Source organism: Hippoglossus hippoglossus, chromosome 1, assembly GCF_009819705.1.
Source record: "Hippoglossus hippoglossus isolate fHipHip1 chromosome 1, fHipHip1.pri, whole genome shotgun sequence".
NCBI classification, from domain to species: domain Eukaryota; kingdom Metazoa; phylum Chordata; class Actinopteri; order Pleuronectiformes; family Pleuronectidae; genus Hippoglossus; species Hippoglossus hippoglossus.
Genome location: NC_047151.1, coordinates 10,808,317 through 10,820,698, shown reverse-complemented (window position 1 = coordinate 10,820,698; position 12,382 = coordinate 10,808,317).

The following is a 12,382-nucleotide window of genomic DNA, read 5'->3' as shown; positions in this document are numbered from 1 at the left end:
ATTAAGCTCATTCAGTAGAGAGTATGTCACACTTCCGTAAGCAGCCACTGTGCCATTGTTGTAGATCATTCTTAAAAATGGGGCAAGCCTTTCTTCCTCCACTGTCTCAGTACAACAGCCAAACAGATGCTATAGTATCCGTATAGACACAGAAATCATGAAGACACTATACAAATACAAATACAATGAAAATAATTTTAAAAAATTAAATAATCTCTTCTTTTTGAGGGGGGGAGAAGCCAGATTCTGGTGGATGAGCCAAAGATAAACAAGGTAGATGATTTTGCAAAGATTTGATTTTTGTTGTTTTGGACCTTTGCACAGAATCTGTTAGATATTATTCCAAGTGTCCTAAAGTGTTGGGCATGTCCAAATTGCTGTAAAGTGTAATACAGAGGCACAATCCCTTTCTTTCTCCAGTAAGAACCTACTGGTATTTGGTTCCATTCATGTAATAGTTTTGGTATCTGATCACATCTCAGTGGATTGTGTTATTACATGTTAATGATCTCATCAGATAATAATTTGATGACTACTCTGAATCTTTGACTCACTACAAACTGCATGTATTGAAACCGTTTTTTTAGTTTCCCGCCCAGACTGGGAAAAATGTTCATGATTTAAACGCCAAACCATGCTTAGTGAATACACCGTGTAAACAAGAGGTCCTCTTTGGTCAAATGAATCCGACAGATATGAGTTACATCATGTTGTGTCTGCTGCACGAATGCGTGGGAATATGTAACGAGGGAAAAACAGAGACAGAAAGGGAAGAAGAGCGGCACGACACAACAGATATGTGACAAATGGCCAGACAGCGAGACAGACGCAGAGACAGCTCCAGTCACACACACACACAGACGGGAGTACACCGGACCAAAAAGAAGAAAGACAGACAGACGGACAGACTGATGGAGGGATGGATGGATGGATGGATGGATGGATGGATGGATGGATGGATGGATGGATGGATGGATGGATGCTGGTGGAGGGATTAGAGGGACAGCAGGCAGCGTGCCATATGGTCCAGTCTAATCCGGGCTTGTGACATCATGGCTGATGGGTGGGGAGGCCCACCATCCATTTCCAAGCCCTCATTTCATTAAGGGGTTTGTTAGTGTCAGCTGTAGATAACAGCAGTGAACCCAGATGAGCCACATAAACAAGATGCATGTTGTACTGGCCTCTGACTCCGTCTTTCTCTTTTCCCTGTGTATGTCCTCTCTTCACCTCTCCTCTGCCCTCTTTCCTCGTCTACATGTACTTCCCTCCGGCCACAGTTCTGTGTGCACGGAGCCCTGTAGTTAGCTGACAGGTTATTAGGACTGTTGTGTCAACTGTGATTGCGTCTGACACACTATTTTCACAAAGTGTGCGATCTGTGTGCTGACGTCACCGGGTCAGTAGTGCAAAGGTTCCACCTGAAGTTTGAGTTTTTGTTTTGTTTTTAATGTTCAAGGTTTAATCGATCATGCCATAAGAGCAATGCTCTAATTACACTGATTAAACATACAATTTAACAAGATGGAAAAACACACTTTAATATGTAAAAGAGGAGAATAAAATAGAGGAACAAATCCTCCTCATTAACCTCTTGTTCTACTTATTTGATTATTTGTTGATGAATAGCTTAGTTTATCTACAGAAGAATTTTTGGTAACTATTTTGAAAACGGATTAATCATTGAAATTATCTTAAGTAAAATGTTTGCAGGATTTCCACTGTTAAGATTCTGTGGTTTCTTGGTCCTCCATTAGTAAATTGTATATGTTTGGGTTTTGGACTACTGGTCGGACAAAACATTTTAAGACTTTGGGGAAACTCTACTTACAAGATGTTGCTTTGCTGAGATTCTAAAGCACATAAACAATAAAATGTATCAATAAGATAATCAGTAGAACAACTGATAATGATATAAATATGTTGTTGGGTGTGTGACCAGTGGTCTCAGCTGCAACTATTGGTCCTTAATAGAAACATGTCAGTTATTTTTCACCTGTAGGCTACTATTCTCATTAACTCAGTGTGTTATTGAGTTTTTTCTGTAAAACAATAACAGCAGATTGTATGGTGGGTTTTAGAATATCTATGATGGAGGCTGAACATAGTAAGATTTGTCAACAATCTGTGACGTTCAATTTCACAATTGTTATTGTGAAATTGTATTTTTTTGTATGGTTTGTTACCTGTTTTCATGAACCTGCTTTGCCCTCTTCCATGAAGTTTTGCAACTTCTGGTGTTTTCAAGTAATTATGTCAAAATCAGAACCTAAAGTCTTTTTGTCCTACATGAGGACATTCCTTTTAAATCAAGGCAGCTTAAAAATAATACATATAAAACACAATAAAAACACAACATAATAACTTTTTTTTTTTTACAGCACCTGAAGGCAGCACCCCTGGGGATCGATCCTTCCTTTTTATGAATCAATATCGAATAATTCATATGAACATCAATTTTAATCAGAGAATAGTTATTTGAAACTCCGCCATATGACCAACCAACAATTCACAAATCAGGAAATGGGCCCGGTCCACACTGCTTCCTTATTGGTATTACCAATTAAGATTTCCATCCCAACAAATCATTGAGGATATGATTAAATGATCTATAAACCATTTGGAGTTTTTCAACATTAAATATACAGTTCTGCGGTTGAGAAAGAACTCATCACCTCAGGCCCGTGTGATGGCTCATTTTCACAAAGAGGACTGACAACTACTGTGTCGTCTGCTAATTTAACAATGTGCCTGTTATTACACTGGCTCCTGCAGTCTCTGGTGGAGAGAATGAACAGTACTGACATATGCATAAATAAACCAATCTGAGTCTTATTATTCTTAGTGCTTGTTTCTGAAAACGGTATATGGGCTTAGGTTTGGTCTGATGAGTACTGGCCCACACTATAGTACAATAATTTGCTTGTAACATAGTGGATTTGCCCAGTATACAATGCTCCTGGCCATTTTAGGAAAAAAAAACTGTCAAAAAACAGAAAACCCAAAGGTACAGTACATGTCCATGTATCTGCAAGCTACAGCACAGTTTGTGTTGAGGGTATTCAACTGTTAAATGAGGATTCATTTACCATGATGTATGAAGCATAGATCAAGATGGTGACTCTCTGACTGCGTCTTGTTTACTTTATCTGTCGGCAGAATGCTTCACACTGCAGCCACCCTCATGTTTCTGTGTTTATGCTCCTATATCCACACTTGTTATGTACACTAGACAATAAGTACTGGACCGCCTGCATCAGTGTGGTATGCGAGTGCGTCAAGTCACTTCCTGTTCAGAATGTCCCTTTTTTTTGTCCATGTGACTTATAAAAAGCCCTGGAACACAATAGGCCACCTTTCGCTATAGGACATGTGTCCCCGCTCACCGCCGCTCGCCCCTGCAGCTGCACAGGTGCTTCCTGGTTTGCTGACGGAGCTTCCAGATGATGATAATGACGCTGTTTCCCAAATAAGTCTCACATTACTCATTTCACCTCAGCTGACCACTGACTGCAACGCACTGGAATTCCACTGAAGCACCAACACTGACTCAAGGGAGGAGTTTCAGTGCAGGAATACCATTAATAGTTTGCAGAATGTTTTATTGGAGTCATTTCTTGTAAAGTCATCACAATTAACTAATAAACCACGGATGAGATGAGATTTGTGAAACACTGTTATTCTTTTTTTAATGGGAAAGGTCTGCACACTCTGAACACACATCCCAATGTGTTAACATCATTTTACTGTGGTTGGCTGAGATGGAGCTAGTTTTAGCTATTTCATATATGGTTAGGAAAACCTAAGATTTATTTCATTATAATTGTGGGAGTGAAGAAGGAAAACAGTTGTGCTGTGAAGTCTTTTCTTTTTGTGAAATACTAAAAACTATTTATTACAGTTATTTAAATTAAAACCATCTGTGGAGTCTGACAGGGGAAATGTCTGTTGAACTTGAACTGAAAACAACACAGACGTCAGGGAATCACAACTAGAGTGATCTATTGATTGTTATAGCTTGTTTTGTAATGTTTTTGTAAAGATAAACGTAGTGGAGTCAAATTGAGAGTCACATTCACCCACACAGTCATACAGAGTTTTTACATGCAGCACTTTCTCTATCACACACTGTCAGGGTAGCTTTGGGGTTCGGTATCTTGCCCTAGATACCTTACATTACAATGCAGACTGAAGGAGCAGGGGATCAAACCAAAGACCTGCTTGTTAGTGGATAACCCGCTCTACCTACTCAGCCACAGGCGCCACTATTTGCCTTTGACATGTAGTTTGAAAAGAAGCATGGCAAAGAAATCCTCAAGAAAAGTAGTAGTACCACAAACTGTATTTTACTTGAGTAAATGTACTTAATTACTTTCCATCGCTGCCAATCTCTCCTTCATCATGAACTCACAAACAGTTGCTGTTATAGTGAAAATTAAGTAAACAAGTGAACTAAATAAAATCTCTAACTCCAGTTATAATGTTCAAAACTAACTCAGTTTATTATAATAGACATTTAAGCAATATTAAGTCAAAGTATTTTGGTTAAGTAGCTTGGAGTAGTGGGAGAGTTTCTGGCAGGTTTTAATACAGAGAATAAGGGTCCATTTTATTACTGTAGCCCAAAATCACATATTATCTTCAGTGGGCTTTTCTAAATCTGTATTTAGACCCTCAATGTGCATAAGAATACAGTTAATGTTAAAAATGTTCCTTATCTATCTCACAGTTTGAAGTGAGTGTCAAGTGTTATCAAAAATACCATCTAAACCATGATGGGTTTCTCAATAATACTGTGATAGAGAGTCAGGTAATGCTGATGGCAGGTTGTCACTTGCAGTTTCTTGTTTGTGCAGAGTTATGATCAGAGAAGGCAACAAAGAAACATCAGCACGGTGAGTAACCACACACTCGGACCATATCACATCCAACTCACCAGTCAACCTGCATGGGCTGCCAAACTCAATACGAGGCAAGCATGTTTGGTATTCCTGAGTTCAAGTCACGATACGAAGGCCCTGATGACACATGCTGAACACACGCACAGGCAAACACAAGGCTTGAATCACTCCCCTTATTTCCACCCACTTGCCATGACTTTTTGAGGGGAGCAAAATTCTTGAGCAAGACAGGGGACAGAGGGTGTGTCTGTGTGTGTTTGTGTGTGTGTGTGTGTGTAGTAGATCAAACAGAATCCTTTCCCATTGTTCAACAGAAAAGTCATTGCGGGTCTTCAGGTGAAACTCAGGTGCGTAAAAAGAGTTGAGGCCTCAGGTGGTGTCAAATTAGTTTTGTCCTGTTTAGGGAAGTGTGCTATGGGAATTCAGTTTGGAGCTCCAGGCCTCTATAACGTATTCTATGTAAAGAGCAACTAGCCCACCTGATACTAATAATATAATAATTTATGAGGTGTTGTAACTCTCCCAATAATCAAAACCGCCCTGTACAACCTCCCAATAATCATACTGTAATGCTGAATGAAAGATTTTGACTGTTATAAAACTTGATACAGTGTTTTTTCGACTCTATTTTATTTGCACCATGAACATGAATTTTATTGTAGTTCAGTCAGACAACTCACGTTTGAATGTTTATTCAACAGTAGAACAGGTTTAGTGTTTGGCGTCTAGGCTCCGACTTAATCACTCCCCCATATGATACACAGGAATGATGGGAGTGATGAGCTAATACTGTAACCCCCCCGTCGGAGCCTACAGGTGGATGCTGGGGTGGTGGAGGGGCTGAGACAATTGTCTGTGATACTGCGTAGTACTGTAGATGGTAGTGGCGAGTGAAGTATGTCACATGATGTATGTCACATGATGTGTGTCACATGATATGTGTCACATGATGTGTGTCACATGATGTGTGTCACATGGTTGAAACAGCGCAGCTCGAGTTGCCTGCCAGAACTAGCTCGTCGGCGTCACTCCATTTATCTTGGCTAGTAGCTCGTTGGTTATATCTGGGAAGTATGACATATAAATAGTGACTATTTCTGAGGAATATCAAACAACTAGTTATCGGAAATGAATGGTAATTTTAAAATATGTAGTACAGAGTGTTTGACCCCAGTCCCCAAATGTTCAACCCAAAGTTACTCCCTTGAGGAGCTCCCAGCTTTATCACATCTCTAAGAATAAACCGATGAGCAGATCTGAGAAAGCTTAGATGACAGTCCCGTGAAACTGACTGCACTTCACATTCATATCTGGTGAGTGGATCATTCAAGCGTTTCCCATCAGAACCCACACTGTACAATGAATGTGTCCTTTATCCCCACTAGTAACCCAGAAATGAGTAAGTTATTTACAACATCGATGGTGAAATTCTTCATCACATAAAACGGTGTAGTCACTTCCTGTTTTGGACTGCAAACAAGGCTATTTGGTCCCTTGCACCTAAAACAATGTGTCGCAATCCTGACTGTGTTGGCAGCTCTGTGCTCTATGCGAAGTTTTTGTTCCAAGAAAACACAAGCAGCCGGGAGAGTTAAAAGGATAAGGCTGCTGGTAATCTGTACTTTGTTATTGTCAATAAATCAAATCAAGAGACCAAAAGCAACTATGAATTGATACTATAAAAGGCCGTAAATAAAGATGGACAACATGAACACTCCCTAAAAGGGAAATCTTCAACTAATGAAAATGTTGTAATGAGCTAAATGATTTTTAAGTGTAACCATACATCTGGGAAGTTTTTATTTTTAATTTACAAGATTTAGTCAGAAAAAGAGACACGGGGCTGGTAACAGAAACAGATGGGACTAATACAATGATGATTTTTGTTTTTTCAGGGGATTTGTTGATGACAAAAATATCATATCACAAGCCTTATTATTTAAAATATTGATGAATGATTGACACCAATCAACCCCATTAAACCCCCTCAGATACTGAAGTGTATTTTAATGATCATTATGTCTTAGGGGAAAGTAGGAAATCTTGCTTTTTCGTGAGGTTAATACTGGTAGAGTCTGGCTTCTTGCCCGTTGAGAAGAAAAAAATTATATTTGCAGACTATTTGGTGTCTTGCTTTTCTTATATACCAGAGATATGTTGCTACAGATTATTTTTGCTTATCTAGCTCACTTGGCCTCTTCCTGTTTCAGCAGAAAATTATTTGCAGAGATGCAGCTGTGAGGCATCCTCATAGCCTAAGTCATTAATCAAGTTGAGAGTATATGAAAACAGACTGTGTGGAAACCGTCACCCTTCTGTCTGCCTGCTCTGCATTATTCTAATACATCCTCGGTATTATACGTAACATATACGCTATAACAATGCCTCTGCAAAGCCTTGTCTTCCTCTCCCACTTTGCTCTCTAATTAATTTCGCTATCTATAAATACACACACAGTATATGTCACTTTATTTTTGTCTGTGCTCACTTTTTGCTGCAGACACAATGCGCTGTGGAAGAGAAGGTAGAAGGAAGCCAGGTGTTAAACAAACAGTATAGCACTGAAAATGTAGCCGGTGTTTGCAGCTCTGAAGGTATTATGTTACTTTGAGGAGGACATGAATATCACTTAGAGCCTTTGGTGGTGAGTCAGTGGCTGGATTATCAACGTGCACTGTGTACATCAAGCTTGTATGAATGGAAAACATAATCCAGTCGTATGAATGCAGGAGGACTGGACATGAAAGCCTTTAATATCATGAACTATGTGGAGAACTCATTCCAGTCACAGTGGCTGTGAACTCGTTCACCCTGACGCATGAATGACATCGTAAGATGTGAAATGTAAAGTAAATATAAGAAAATAAAAAAGACCCTCAGGATTTTCACTTAGCCACAAAATTGCAGGACTAGTTTGGAGATGCCTTGTAAAGATTTCAGAAAGAGTGGCAGTTATAGCGTTTGGGTGCATTGTTCCCTTCCTCTGTGTCTTTGAAGACATTGTCAGTGAACAACAGCCTGGGGAAAATCTAACTGATTTACAGGCAAAAAACTGCCGTCGGTGGCCCCTGAGGATTTGCCAGTATCCTGGCAAATCAGCCTTTGTTATTAGAGGAAGTGCAACCTCTTCTCGCTCAAAAACATTCCAGCAGACAATATTTGACATTTTTGTAACTGCAGCTGTGTGTGTTTTAAAGGTGAAAGTGTGAAGGTTGTAGTGTATGTACTTTTGGATTTTAAAACAAAAAGGATCCCTGTCCACACAAGCGTTTTGGCTCCTTATTCTTTATACTAACAAGCCTGAAAGCGCATATCACATGAACACTCACTGGGCACATGCCGTTGTAAACAGGAATACTCACAGATTGCTCAAATAACAGCTGGTCTCGTACACATGTAAACAGTTGTATCATTGTAAAATGCAGAATTTAACTGCACAACAGCTGATAGCAAAGACAACAGGCCCAGCGACGCTTGTAATTTGTTATCCATGTTGTGTTCTACATTGGCAGCCAAGGCTATTGCCAGATGTTTTCTTCTGGAAAGGGGGTCATGTGACGAATCAGCGAAGACTACGCCGTGACAGAAAATACCCAAATCAGCAAGCAGTTGTGAGTGTCTTTTAAGTTTTTTAACTAAAATGAGACCAGAAGCATTTTCAAACTTGTAGTAGTATGGATTTGGCCTAAGATGAACAAGTATCTTAAAATAAAAGAATATACAATGAAATATCATCATGCATTCTGGAGAAGAGTTCGCCTGAAATCACAAAGCATGTCCTGGTGTTCAGTGAAACAGATTGACTTGGCTCAGCAAATACAAATAAGTAGAATAAATGTCACATCCGTACCTGATGGTTTACTGTAAACACGACTCTTGTTTTTGTATGAATGTGATGCAGCATCTGAACAGCCCAGGTATTTTTCAATGAAGCATTGAAAAAATATCTCAGTTGGTATAAGGAGGCATTACACAAGAAAACAAATTATATATACCAAATAAAACACAGCAATTAGAAAAATAAACTGCGTCTTAAAAGTAAGTGTGAATAAGGGTCCAAAGTCCAGACATGCAAATGTGGAGAAAATGCACGTTTATGGCTGCAAACCAGCTGGGGCTGTACCGAACCATGGGGATATACATCACAATCTAAACACAGTTGGCAACAGGACTGCGGCTCATCATGGGAAACCATTTCAGAAATCCTCCCCTGCACAGATGCGTCAAGATATATTTCATTTAAAAAAAAATTATATTAAAGACCGGAACTGGAGAGTCACTCCCTCCCTTCCTCACTCTGTCTGTCTGTCTGGGCCTCCCCCCGCTTCCCTCCCTCCTCCCCTCTGTGTTTTACTTCTAACCTCTTCTCTCATCCCCTGTCGTCCAGCCTGTCTCCCCCCACCTCCTCCCCTCTCATCACCTGTGTGGGAGGCACAAAGCCAAATCCACTCAGCTGGAATTAAACTCACTGGGACCTTACAGATTGCACTGCTATGCTTTAATCTCACACACACACACACAGACACACACACACACACACACACACACACACACACACACACACACACACACACACACACACACACACACACACACACACACACACAGACACTCTCCCACTCAGTGGATGGAAAGACCAAGGCTGGGATGGAAAGATGAAATAGATAGGAGCACTGGGAGCGGGTGGCGACTGTGGAGCGCCCACGTCATAGGAAGTAGGTACAGGCATCACTGTCACTCACACACATACTGTCTGTATATATAGGCTATATGTACACACACACACCCACACACACACAGTACTGTATAGCAATAGTATACACACAAAACTGTTGGGAGCAGGTGCAAGTGTGTCAGAGAAGTGGAGGAAAACATTTGCAGCGAGGGTCGATGCTGATTCTGGATAAGCAGAGATAACGCTTGATAACACACACATCCTCATCAGCCTGATGGTGACAGCTGCTGCTCTACACCTACACTCTTTAAAGGGAAATTACACCGTTACCCTATTACTCTGTTACTCTGTTACTCTGTATTGTAAATATAAAGACTTTATTCCTTATTTGAGAAGGGACAATGTACATTAATCAACATTCGTGCAAAAACAAATGCACCCAAGTTTGCTTAAAGGGTCATTTTCACCAGCAGTCCCTTTGCCAGATATTGCTAAACATCCTGCATTGATAAAAAAAAAAATCTCCAGATGGTGAGTCAAGTGTGCCTTCCATTTTGAGTAACTCGCAGCTCTTGTGAAACAGCATCAAGTAAACTATTTGCTCAATTTGAAACGTTGGAAAATTGCGAGTGTGCATTTACTCATCTACAGTATTCCCATCATAGTGAGAATTTGCAACTATTGTATCTGTACATTGAGTTTGCATGTAATAAATAAAAATCCCTCCTTAAAAATCCCATGATCTCCAATTTGGGATGTTGGGACTGTAGATGAGGTGGGCTGTGGATGTGGGGACATACAGTGGTAGCTGTAAACATGAGTTAAACCTCCTTTTCCTTTGTTCTGTATAAGTCACTTTACTGAAAGGGATCATATACTAATGAAGAGTATAAAACATTTTAAAATCCCCTTGATCTCATAACCTGCAACATAAGAAATCACTTCATAAATCGGTCACACAGTGTTTTTGTGAATGGAAAGGACAAATCACATTTAAACTGAGAAACCACATTGAAATGACAGCATATGATTAGACTCCATATTGCATAAAACACACTGACAGATTTTCATATGATTATAATTCAGTCATCGAGGTGGAGCCAGCCCCTGCACACACATACACTGAATATTTATGAAGCAGATCGTTGGCTTGTAATCACGATGGCTGTGTTCAAACTGGTTTGATTCAGTTGACTGACGACGGTCACAGGGTTCATGCCGACAGTCAGCGGGGAAATGACATTTCCTCTTTCTATATCATTCTGTGGTGATCTCTCAGAGGAGCTGAGATAGGGGCCAGGCCGGTGACTCATAAGCTGTCTGTCTCCAACCAACTTCCCCCGAATCGGTGACAGAGGGAGGGGATGATGTGGGAGGTTTGACTCTCGCGTTTTGCCCTCTTCTTATATTAACTTTAATTCCCCATGCAGGCTGCCACCTCAACCATTTGACTCAGGGAGGAGAGTTAGGTTGCTGGAGGGAACACGGACGTTGCTGTTTTTTGGTTTGATGCATTCCTCCCCTGCCCCCTCCTCTCTCACTCAACCCTTCCTTCCTTCCCACAGAGCTATCAGATCAAATGAGGGACTCATTCTCTCTGGATAACGCACTGCTTTGATGAGGAGGAACCGCTGCTTCTTGATAAGGCTGGTCTGTGGGTGGGGAGCGGTGCAGAGAGGGCAGAAGAGGAAGCACACCTACGGGGCAATAAACGGTACAGGAATTCCAACTGTGATCAAGTGGTCGTATCCTAAACCAGACAAGATTGTAAATCCTGATCTGGCTGGACGAGAGACCGTATGTTTGTATATTTATTTCAACAAGTCCTCAGAATTAAACAGTCCATGTTCTCTAACCTCTGATGGGCTCTTTGTCTTTATTTTTCTGTTCATTCACTGTAGCTGAAATACTGTATTACAGATGCTGCACTTGGAAATAAATCCCCTGAAAATGGTCATGTTCTCTTTAGTAAAGTCAAATACATAGGCTGCAAAAAATCCTGTAAACATCTTATGGAAAACTAATATTATCACCACTCCAGGGCAGGCCCTGCTGCAAAGGTGGCTAATGAGAGTTAGCATTTCTAAACAATAAAACAGATCCACTGGCTGTTAGTTAGATCTATGAATTTGTAGAGATGTAGAGAAGTGATACATCTTGGTTCACCCTCAAATTGTTTTACATGTAATAAATATTTTGATGTTTAATTTATTTATTCATGGTATATGACAGTTTGGCTGCTTTCATTCATTGTTTACTAAGTTTATTTTGAGGGCATTCACATGTGTATGTATCTCTAGGTGGCACTTATTTCTATCATATCACATCATATCATATTATTTCCTATTATATAGTACAGTGCATACATTTTCAAAGGTCCAACATTCCCCTTGTTTTCAATCAAGCTGCACCAAATTTCACACACTCCTAGATAGCAGTCCTCTCAATAAGCTTGATTCTTTCTTGGCCCATGATGATCCACCAAGTTTTGTGGAAAGCCATTGAGTAGTTTTTGCGTAACCAACAGCCAGGGACGAATATATAACCTCCCTGGTGGAGGTAATAATAAACTGTCCATCACGACACATAAAGTTAGAGACTATAGCTGGTGAACACAGTGGAGCATGTAGCTGTTAAAAATCGACATCTATGTCTCAGATGTTGGCGTGGAATACAAAACAGAGAGAAGGTTATAGTGACATTAGTCATGTGGCCAGGCAACTCCACTATGTCCCTCTGATGTCTCTATAAGGTGACATTGCTGTGGTTATAACTCCTTCAGGTGGCGCCATGATCAGCAAGGCCC